The sequence below is a fragment of the Amphimedon queenslandica genome, unplaced genomic scaffold, assembly GCF_000090795.2.
Source record: "Amphimedon queenslandica unplaced genomic scaffold, v1.1 AMPQUscaffold_13413, whole genome shotgun sequence".
Lineage (NCBI taxonomy): Eukaryota > Metazoa > Porifera > Demospongiae > Haplosclerida > Niphatidae > Amphimedon > Amphimedon queenslandica.
In genome coordinates this window covers 167,272-179,113 of record NW_003546351.1, presented here as the reverse complement: position 1 = coordinate 179,113, position 11,842 = coordinate 167,272, and the positions used below count along the sequence as shown (strand labels likewise).

Sequence of the window (11,842 nt, the reverse complement as noted above, 5' to 3'; positions counted from 1 at the left end):
ACTGTGGTAAGTCAGAGTGATCTTCCAAATTGTCACGTGTTGCAGGTAGTTCTTGAGATTGCCTTGCAGAATGTGGTACTTCGATCTCCATTGCGAGGTCTGGTTGATCATCTACACCTGGAATTGATTGTCGAGATGATCCTGTTGGTCGAGGTGCATCAGAAAGTGGGGCAGGTTACGTCTTTACATTCATATCTGCAAAACGATTTTATCTTTTCGTAAAAGAACCATATCCTTTCAGTGAAGACACCCTTTGGTGGTAATATATTAGGTAATTCATCTTCCATTATTTGAGTGTCCTCCTTCAGCAAATTGAATTGTGTGACAGGGCCATCTACAGCTTGACTGGCTGCAACTTGACCAGGTGAGGTCGCATTTACAACAAAGTGTTGAAAGCCTTTGATGCCTTTTACTTGAATAATGTAGCAAAGTAACTAGACCAGTCAAATGTTTCTACAATGACTTCACCATTGCTACTTCCTATTGGTTGGGCTTTGTTCACAGCAGATGATTGTTTCATAACTTAAACGAAGTCATCCATTGAGTTCACCTCTGCTTTATGGAATTTTTGCTTTAATAGTCTGAAGCACTAGTCTTGAGAAAATTTTGTGTCCAACTTGCAGAAAGGATATTGAAATGGGCGTATGAGTCCTGTCATGACTCTCCATACGAGGTACTAAAAAAATAATTACATTTAAAATGTTCATTATTGTGCATGTATTATACTTACTAAAATAACTGTATTATTCTTATTTTGCCCAGTGCAGTTGTCAGCATTGAAATGGATATTGACTGAGTTGAGGCCATGATTCCTTAAACAAAAGTGTACCATGCTTATGACAGGATTTGCCCCTTTACCAGTGTTGAATGATTTATCAATCAAGAAATTATCCTTCTGAGGGATAGCTTCACAGCACACCAAATATGTCACATTTCCTGGGAGTAAGAAAATAAATTGGACCTGCTTGTAGTGGGACTTGAAGGATAGTGAACAAGTAAGCTAGATAAACTTTAATATCATAAAATTTTACCTGTTGAGTATAATCAAAGCTATAATGTGCTACAATATTTAACATAGCCAGTGGCCTTGTTAGTGACGGATTGTAATTGTTTGCTGCATCAGTATACAGCCCTTTTAAAAAAAATTGTGTGTGCCTCTTTTAATGCATCCTTATAGTACTCACTTTCCTTTTTAATAAGACTTCTGTGATCTAATGCCTTCTGCATTGCCTGAATATTCTGGTTATAATACTTGTGTTAGTACAGTACTGACTTACCTCAGTTATCCTATTATCTGATTGCATTTTAGCACTACTTATAATCAGTCCACTTATCTCTTTACAAGTGGCACACAAGTCAGACATAGGCTTCATTTTTTCAGTATAAGGCAGGTAGCGCTGCCACAACATGTTGAATGTTGTTTCAGCACATGCTTTGACATGAAGCCCTTCACATGATTCCGCATACTCTAAGTATACCTGACTTTTAGATGTACTGCATGGTAAGAACTTCTTAGTCTCGTAACTTTTAAATCCAGGTATTTTTCTAGGAAGACTGATGCTATGGACTTCAGAGTATTTTCTGATGAAAACAAGAACCCGGAGAATATCATCGTAAGTAAAAGCATGGTTTGGTGTCTTTCCAGCATTTCCATGAGCCATACTAAAGTAAAGTAAATAACATTTAATTTGTAAGTCTCATACCTTGGTATTAATCCATTCATTTTGTAGTTTTTCATAATTTCCTCAAACATGCTTTTGCCACTTGCATGTAGCTTCAGAAATGTTACTCTACATATCAAGTTGAAAAACATAATTAATTTTGTGTTGTGTCACTCATAGTTACAAACCTTATGACCTTGATGCATGAACGTAAAAAATTGCCTTTTTCTTTCTTTCTGTCTCCTGTGGTTGCCATTGGACAATCCCCACATGGTAGATATTGCTGCCATTTGACTTCTAATAGGAATTTCTTGAACAAGCTTTCCCAGGAAAAAAATCTTACTAAGATCTTGAATAATCTGATCAGATGAGATAAGGTGAGATAAGGTGAGATAAGAGTTAAGAACAACCTTATAAGATCTTATTTGGATTTAGTCTGATCAATCTTAGCTATCATATACAGGCATAGTCTTACTTAAGATCTTACAAGAATTGTCTTACAATATCACTGATAGGATTTATAGGCCGGATCTTACTTAAGATCTTACAAGAATTATCTTATAATATCACTGATAAGATTTATAGGCATAATCTTACTTAAGATCTTACATGAATTATCTTACAATATCACTGATAAGATTTATAGGCTGGATCTTACTTAAGATCTTACATGAATTATCTTAACAATATCACTGATAAGATTTATAGGCCGGATCTTACTTAAGATCTTACATGAATTATCTTACAATATCACTGATAAGATTTATAGGCTGAATCTTACTTAAGATCTTACATAAATTATCTTACAATATCACTGATAAGATTTATAGGCCGGATCTTACTTAAGATCTTACATGAATTATCTTAACAATATCACTGATAAGATTTATAGGCCGAATCTTACTTAAGATCTTACATGAATTATCTTACAATATCACTGATAAGATTTATAGGCCAGATCTTACTTAAGATCTTACATGAATTATCCTACAATATCACTGATAAGATTTATAGACCAGATCTTACTTAAGATCTTACATGAATTATCTTACAATATCACTGATAAAATTTTTAGGCTGAATCTTACTTAAGATCTTACATAAATTATCTTACAATTTTACTGATAAGATTTACAGGTCGGATCTTATTTAAGATCTTACATGAATTATCTTACAATATCACTGATAAGATTTACAGGCCGGATCTTACTTAAGATCTTACATGAATTATCGTACCATATCACATCATAATAAGTCATGCAAGATCTTGAAAGATCTTACAAGTTGCATGACGTCACAGGAAGTAGTTGACAACCCACGATAGCCTTTACAAAAGTATGAGCATATAAAGAAAGCCAACTTCTAACAACATTAAAGTTAATTAAGTCACCATTATCACACAACATTGTAGTATGCATTAATGCATTGTAAGATCTTGATCAGATCAGTCATTTTAATTATAAGGGATGTGACAAAATCCCATTTAATAAATCATAACTAAACTCTTTAAGATCTTGAAAGATCATACAAGATTTATACCTGATCTTAACTGATAATATAAGATTTAGTTCCTGATCTTGAAAGACTATGCAAGATTTAGTTCTTAATCTTGACTGATAAGTCAAAATAATGTAAGATTTATTGCCTGATCTTGAAAGATCATACAAGATTTATACCTGATCTTGACTGATAATGTAAGATTTATTGCCTGATCTTGAAAGATCATACAAGATTTATACCTGATCTTGACTGATAATGTAAGATTTATTGCCTGATCTTGAAAGATCATACAAGATTTATACCTGATCTTGACTGATAATGTAAGATTTAATTCCTGATCTTGAAAGACTATGCAAGATTGAGTTCTTAATCTTGACTGATAAGTCAAGATAATGTAAGATTTATTGCCTGATCTTGAAAGATCATACAGGATTTATACCTGATCTTGACTGATAATATAAGATTTATTGCCTGATCTTGAAAGATCATACAAGATTTAGTTCCTGATCTAGACTGATAATGTAAGATTTAATGCCTGATCTTGAAAGACTATGCAAGATTGAGTTCTTAATCTTGACTGATAAGTCAAGATAATGTAAGATTTATTGCCTGATCTTGAAAGATCATACAAGATTTAGTTCCTGATCTTGACTGATAATGTAAGATTTAGTTCCTGATCTTGATTGATAGCATAAGATTAATCATCTGATCATGTCTGATCATGTACGATTTATCATAAGATCTTGACAAGATTTATCATAAGATCTTGGCAAGAATTTGGAACTTCTTGTCTAATAATCTGGCAAGAACAGGCATGATTAATCATGCATGATCATTTTAAGGTTTCATAAGATCTTAAGTAAGATCTTACGTAAGATTTTTTTCCTGGGTTGCCATGGCTTGTATGTCACATCTATCTGTTTTTACGAGACTGAACAGTGCATAGCAATTATCTGAGGAACGACATCCATGTTCAAAGAACTTCGTTAATTCTTCTTCCTCCTATATGTCTTCCTTCCTCATGTCATCACAAGATTGAGTAGTTAAAAGATCTGATAGTTGTAGCTCCACAGCCACCTCAGGATCAAACAGAGGTGAATTAATATCTTCATCACAATTTTTTGTCTCTTTCTCTTCCTTTTCCTTTCTCTTTCTCTTTTTCTTCCATATCTTATACTGCTTCATAGTCAGTCTCTATCAATTAACAAATACACTGTATAACTAAGTTTAATATAATAATATTGTGCATTTATACTGGTAATGGAATGTCATTGTCGTGATAGCTAACCACTATTCACCGTTAGTACGTACACAGTGTTACGAATAAGTTTACCACTTGTTTCATCACAAAAGTAGTCCCCAAGAACTGAAGCAACGTAGTCACTGTCTCGAGGACCTATTTCTTCATTTAACAAGCGAGCAATGTCTCTTTCTGTAGCCATAGTTGTAAAAGTAGTCTTCTTCGTCTTTGTTATACTTTAAATAGTTGCAATAGAGACTCCATGGTTACCTTTGATGCATTAAAGCCCTCCGTTTTTATTCCGTGGTCGCTCCGTGTAACATTCTCCATGCATAATCAAGGTAAAAATGTCAAAGGGCTTATAACTCAGCAAAGAAGGCTTTGCTACCCCTGCCTTTGGTATCAAATGAAAGGATTTTGTTTATATAACATGTAAATGTGATAAAATGAATTTCGCCCTGGTAAAGATTTTTCGTGATTATGAGCCCATAGCTCAAAATGATAATTTTCGCAGATAGCCTAGTTTCTCTTATCAGGTCACAATATATATATATTACATCAAAACTCTTGTCTTTTAAATGAAAAAATAGACCTTGTTGAAATAGATGAAAGTAATTCACATCTGTGTATCAGAAAATTACAAAGTCTGGATACCTTTGTTTAAACAAATGCTCTCCTTTGAACAAGTCATGTTGTCCTTGAAACAGATCAATGCCAAATGCACTAAAATGGGCTATGTGAAAACTAAGAGACTCCATCCCACGCACTGGAACAACAGAATGATATAATACAGCAACCATGTTGACACGTTTCATGACTTCATTAGGAGTACCATTTCTGCACACTTAAAATGTAAAATATATGAAGCACATACTTTGATAAATTTTTCTCACTTACCCTGTAACGTATGTTGATTCCATAAATCTAATGCTCAATTATTAGTGACACGAACAGCAAGTCATGACACAGTACTTGATCATAGCATCACCCAAAGAAAATAATGCTGTTTCCTCCATATCTATGAGACATGCTTTAATTGGACAGTTCACCCTACTATTAATTTCAATCCATATTCACTCTACTGGATGATTCTAATGTGATACTAAAACAAATGATGTAAAGGCAATATTACATGTATAGGTGGGTTGTAATTCTATTTAACACTATCCTATTTCGTTGTACCAGGCATTAAGGAGGTTGCCATTGAAAAAAATTGAGTATATTATGTAAATCCAAAGTGGTTAGATTACTTAAAACTTACCAAACTTTATTATTAACATTATGATTGTGTAAGTAATTCATTGTTACCATATGTTACTTGTGTGCTCCCTTTCCTATAATTATTGTAAATGTTATTACAATTATTAATGTAAATAATAATTATTATTTTGAAAAATTCTTATTATTATGAATAATTCTTATCATTGTGAATAATTCTTATTATTGTGAATAATTATTAATTATAATACAACATGGACCATTGGAGCCCACGTGAGTCAATCACCTGCATCAGTAATAGCACATGGGAATCTCAGGGTTACAATTAATGAGTTCCTCTAGCTACTTGACTGGCACTGCATTGGCTCCTGCTTTAGTCCCTGGTACAGCCTTAGATAGCGAAAGACAGAAGATTAAGAATGATGGTTACTTTGAAAAGAAGAGAACATAGTTCAGAATTACATGTATCACAAGTCACTAAGGAGAATCTTGGCCGCCAATTTCTAGTCGAACCAGAAGAGGCCTGGCTCAAGGATGAACTCGATGGATCTGCCTATTATGAGAACTAGAGTGTGATCATAAAATAATACTTATGGTTGAGACTGGAAACCCAATACTAACCATTGCATTGAAATTCATTATGGTGAACTTATAATACACAAGCCCTGTAATAATGTTGGGTGACTGATGATGCCCATCACAATATTAAAAAAAATTAATTTTGTCACTATTATGTATTAAAACTAAATAATTATTATAATTGTGTTACTTTTGTAATTAGCCTACTGGATCTACACAAGTATGTATAATGCAATAATAAATTTATATATTTATAATTATTGTTAGCTAAGCGAAGTCATTGTTTCCTGAATATATCAAATGCCGCATGCTTAGATTTTTTCATTTTTGTCTCAACAGGATGTATTAGAATCAGTATGAAGCGGAAAATTTATTCATTTACTTTTAATCAACTCAATGAAAGAATCTACTGATGTCTAATAAAACAATTTGCTTCATTTCATTTCCAAGGACAGGCATAGATTTCTTTATATAATTTTCTATTCCTTCAAGGTAGTGTTATTTCCTGTGCCTACATAAATCGCACAATCTTTAAAATTACCATGTACATGCATTTATTTTTTCTTACAATATGAATCTGCTCTTTTGGCCAAAAGTTAGTCCCGCCAGTATCTAGTTTTTTTTACTAGCAATTGCTCATTGGCAAAAGGACCCTTTTCCGAGTGGGTATAAATGTAACTTATTTTGTCCTAGAATTTGTATAAATTGAATTATTTTGGCCAAACTTACTTCAAATGACTTCACAGTCTCTCTAATAAAACTGCGATCAAATAGTCATCATTTACTATTAATTTTGCATATGGCAAATCAATGTGACATACACAATGTTAACATACCCCTCCAATCTTTCCAGTTTTGAACAATACTTGATGTATGTATTATATCTAAACGGTATCTCAAATATTTCATTTTGATCATTGTTGTTGTCTACAAAGGAAGTTAACCATCATTTATGATTGCTGTCTTCATTCTGTGACACTGCAAACAAGCCAATGAATTGTAAGATCTTACTAATTTTTAAAGCTATCAATTGACTTTGGTGTGATTTCTTCCACAATTTCACTTTAAAAATTTTGATAAACGGCATCATAAACATTTAGAACATACAAATATTTTTAGCACATATTTGTAATTTAATTATCAACATAAGGGGTATATCTTACACTTGAATTGTATTCAAATGTCACCAATTCTCTTTCTGTAATTGCTAACAAAGATACATCCACACCTACAGGTTGAGTCACATGTCTATTAGTTTAAATGTAATTGAGAAAAACTGTCCCAATATAACATCTGAAACTCATGAAACAAGTGACACAAGCCATTGCCTAGCAGATTTAGAATTAGCCTGTAGAACCAAGCAAAGAAGGCATGCATAATGTACTGTAGATGCACATAGTATTACCTCAAAGTTATCTACCGTCTTTAACATTACAAAGGAGAAGAACACAAAAAGCCCAGTTTGGGCTCATTTTGGACTGCGAGCAGATGAAGCCAATCGAGTGACGGAGAACGATACAGAGAGACTTGTTTGTTGTGAGTGCCACAAGATTATTTAGAGAAAGGTGGAAATACTTCTAACTTATTTTTACTTATTTTTTCACTTAAGAGAGCACCATCCTACCTTATTTGCTGGTTTGACTCCTATTATCAGCTATACTAAAGCACATTGAGGAGAAATCACAGGTTCCAGTTTTAGTAACAGTATAAGATAAAATTGGTAATGAAATCATCTCTTACCTGGAGTACCCAAAAGTGAATGCTGAGACAGATCCTTTGGTATGGTGGAAAAGTGAGTAGAGAAGGTTTCCAGCGGCTTCATTTTTAGCTCGGAAGTTCTTATGCATTTGTGGCACTAGTCTTTTAAGTGAACAGATGTTCAGTACATGTGACTACATTGTAAATAATCATAGAAGTTACCTTCATCCAAAGTATGTCAATTACCTGACTTTTTTGTCTAGGAACTTAAAATAGAACTGCCCATTTAACCTATGTATCTCTTAACAAGTTAACATGATCATTGAATTTGATTATTTTGTGTATTAATACAATGATTACATAATCATTAATATTCATAATAATTGTGATAATTATGATAATTTGCTTTGGATAACTGTCAGCAATTTTTGTGATATCGCCCATCTCTACGTTGCATAAAAAAGACACCACAGTCTACCTTCTTCCTTTGCAAGACAACTTCCTAATATTGTAGAGACAAAATATTGTGCACTTGTATAGGAAAAATGATTTTAACCCATACTCTTTTAATGTAATTATAGGTTTAAAAATCAAACATGTCTGCAAGATCAGATGTCACTAGATTTTGTAAATACCCACTCATTAGGCTAAACAAGAAGTACATGCATGTGATTGTTATGAACAGACAAACCTTAATGGCTTTTCAGAAATGACGCATATTCCTGAAGTGAATGATATGAGTTAATTGCCCTCACATGCAGTAGGCGTATAGGCGAGGATACTGCACTTGTGCTGTCAGTATGCATGAGTGTGTTATCAAAAAATTCAATCATGGATGACTCTTGTTCTTTTCCAAGGTGGCAAAAGTCGGCAGCATTTAAGAACAGAAAACGATTACGAGTAACTTTTGCATAGTTGAAGCTATGGTATCTTTGAAGGCAACAACAGGTAAGAAAAACATGGAGAACAAAAATGTATGCATGGTATTGCTTGAGTTTTCTTCATTTATGAGATATTATATACGCGGTAGCGTATATGTAGGGTTGAGGTTGATTTTTCAAGATGGCAACAAAATTTATAGTTTTCAAACGCTAATAACTCTTCTATCTTACCTTGAACAGCCTTGTAAATGGCTAAGATGAGCTCTCCTTCACTGAGCGATTGTCCTGGTATCTTTAAAATGGACTGTAATGCAGTGGGAGCAACTCTGGATAATAGGCCCAAATTCAAAATTCATCAAAATTCTTCTGAGTTTTTTTTCTTTCTTTCATCTTCTATGGCCCCTCTAATCTTTTAATCCAAGAAACTGCTCTAAATGGCCTTCACACCATTCCTCTAGGCGTTGGTCAAGAACAAGAAAGATAGTTTTAGAATCTCGTTTTACTTCTTGGGCAAAACAGAAGTATTAATGGGCGTGATATGACACACTTTTTTAGTCGCCATTTTGAAATATTATTGCGCATGCACAGAGTTGCCATAGTAACTCGTCTGACAACCTCTACCATTCTTCTCTATAGTACAGTACCGCTGAATATTGCTCTATTATTTCTGCCTCTTCTGCTTGCTTGTAAGGAGTGCGCAGAGTACCAGTTATTGTAAGAGCTAATAGGTAAATAAATTAAATAAAAATAATATAGTTCTTTCTGAACTTAGAGTGACTTTTATATTCAGCTGCTCTGTAATTTAAAGATACTTTTGCCAGCTGCACTTGATTTCTAGATAGTACTGTAACACTGTTGGTGGATATAAAAGATAAGTGTTTGTGTTTACAATGATAAACATGAAATTTGCCAGTAGCATGTTTCTTTCATACTTGGTGGTATGGCACTTGTTTGTGGTTTTAGTTCTAAGTGTAATTGTTGCAGTGTTAGTTGCAAAAAGGGAAGTAGAAAAAGGAAGAGTAATTTACCTGGGGCCAAATCAAAAGAAAGAAAATAAAATGTGAAAAAAAACAATTGGAAGGTTTCATGTCCAAAAATAGATCAAATGCCAGAGCATATTACATAAGGCAATGTAACAGGGTGAAAAGCAGAGCCAGAATTGCTTATTAAATCAGTAAAAAGTATGAGCTTGCATATTCAAAGCAGTTACATGCATTGAACCCAGGTTATATATTGGAAAAATGTAAAATTGGTATAACAGAAACAAGGAAAGTAAAGGTCAAAAATCAATTGATTCAGAAATGTTACTATAAGAATCCTGTGCCTAAAAGGTTCAAGGCCTTGGAATATTCACAAATAATAAACCTCTTAAAAAGAAAAATGATGTCTAAGAAAAGGTTTCAACAAAATCCAGGCCCACAAAAATAAAACACTTTGAAAGGATATTACGATAATAGAGACACTATTATGTGCAACAAAAGATAAATTTCTGAGATAAATTTTCTGATAACGAAATGGATAAATTAAAATTGGCACTAAATAAAGAAAATAAGAGGCGGCTAAATAAAGATAACTATGAACGTCATTAAGGACAAATATTGTATACTAATTTCTCACTACCTGCACCAAATAGTGAAGCAAAGGAATATTATTTTATGAAATTTATTGAAGCACTATATTACAGCCCCAAAATAGTTGATGATTTATTGCCATCAAGTATAAAATGTGTAGATTTTGATAACACGTCATATGATAGTAAATGTAATGCTGCATCAAGTATATTACTGGAATTAGTTTTGAAAAACAGATCCCACAAAGTAGGCGTATTGATACGTGCAGCAAATAGTATTAAGAATTTGAAGTTCAATAGCTTTAGTGATCTTGGTAAACAATGTCACACGAAGAATAGTGAGCCTTATTTTTATAAATCAGCTTTATATCCTAATGATGATCCTGATAGCCAATCAGATAGACCAATTGCAATCCCTGTTGATACAAATGGCATCTGTTATGTAGCAGGGAGTGTTGATGTATCATGTATTGACAGAGCAGAAGAATATAATGATAATAGTGACTCTGAAGATTACAATTTTGATAATAATTCAATGTATACTAATAAGAGAAAGCCAACCCTCAAATGGCACTGTACAGACAGGTGCAAGCCTTTATTAGAAAGTAACGTTAGTTCTATTATTGAAGTTAGATGTTATTTTGATGAACCCATTAAAGAATTGAGGAAGCATTTAGATGCATGTGATAATTGTCCTAATACTTGTAGTGAGCTGACTCATCATTACATAAGAACTCATGAATTATTCATTGATATATTGTCTATATAAATGCGTGTTGTGTAATAATAATTTCCAGTGTTTGGGTGTCAACAAAACGAGACTTAACATGAGCGCTAACCCTCACTCTCGCTACCAGATTTGCATCGTAGAACCACATATTTCTACATTGGTGACCTGGACGGCCCTGGCGACTCACTGCTTGGGGTTTATCTTTCTCTTACACGCAGTCTGGCTACTAACAGCAGCAATTGGACGTGTACTGCCACGAGGCTCAGTTGTTTCACACACTCCAGCTCTTACTTTACACTCTGACAACTCACCGTCGATCATTTTCACTCTGTTTCACTCTTTTACAGCTATTATCTTTTTTTCTCACCCACGGACCCACTGATAATCGACTCCAACAAGTTGTGAAATACTCCGCAACATGCTGTTACTCTCTACACTCTACTGTGCTTTCATTTTCAGATGACTACTGTCAGTTTTCATACTCTCAGCAGCATCGCAATCTCTTGCCTTCTCTCATTGGTACTACGACGTCTCTGTTAAGGTCACCTTTAACTTTGCAGGTGTATCTTGTGGTTAACAGGGCAGTCTCAGTTTTAACCACAGTATTGACACAGTTAACATCTTTCCGGTATCTCACTCCTTCCTGAGTTCTCATACCCTACTCTTTCACTTTCTCATTCTCCTAATTGCTCTTTCTTCCTCAGACACTGTTTGTCCAAAGACTGACAGTACTTGTTTGGATACCAACATTACTTGTTCGGAGACC

General features: G+C 33.8%; 1 long non-coding RNA gene across 1 annotated transcript in view; it reads right to left on the bottom strand.

Annotated features, from left to right (window-relative positions):
* Nucleotides 1-1,146: 1,146 nt before the first annotated feature.
* The window catches only part of LOC109581866 (uncharacterized), an 11,982-nt gene continuing 1,286 nt past the window's right edge, over nt 1,147-11,842 (bottom strand). The window contains exons 2-3 of the long non-coding RNA XR_002184805.1: nt 9,421-9,422; nt 1,147-1,157 (exon numbers count right to left, since the gene is read on the bottom strand). This is a non-coding gene — a long non-coding RNA (uncharacterized LOC109581866). The remainder of the gene's footprint in view (nt 1,158-9,420; nt 9,423-11,842) is intronic.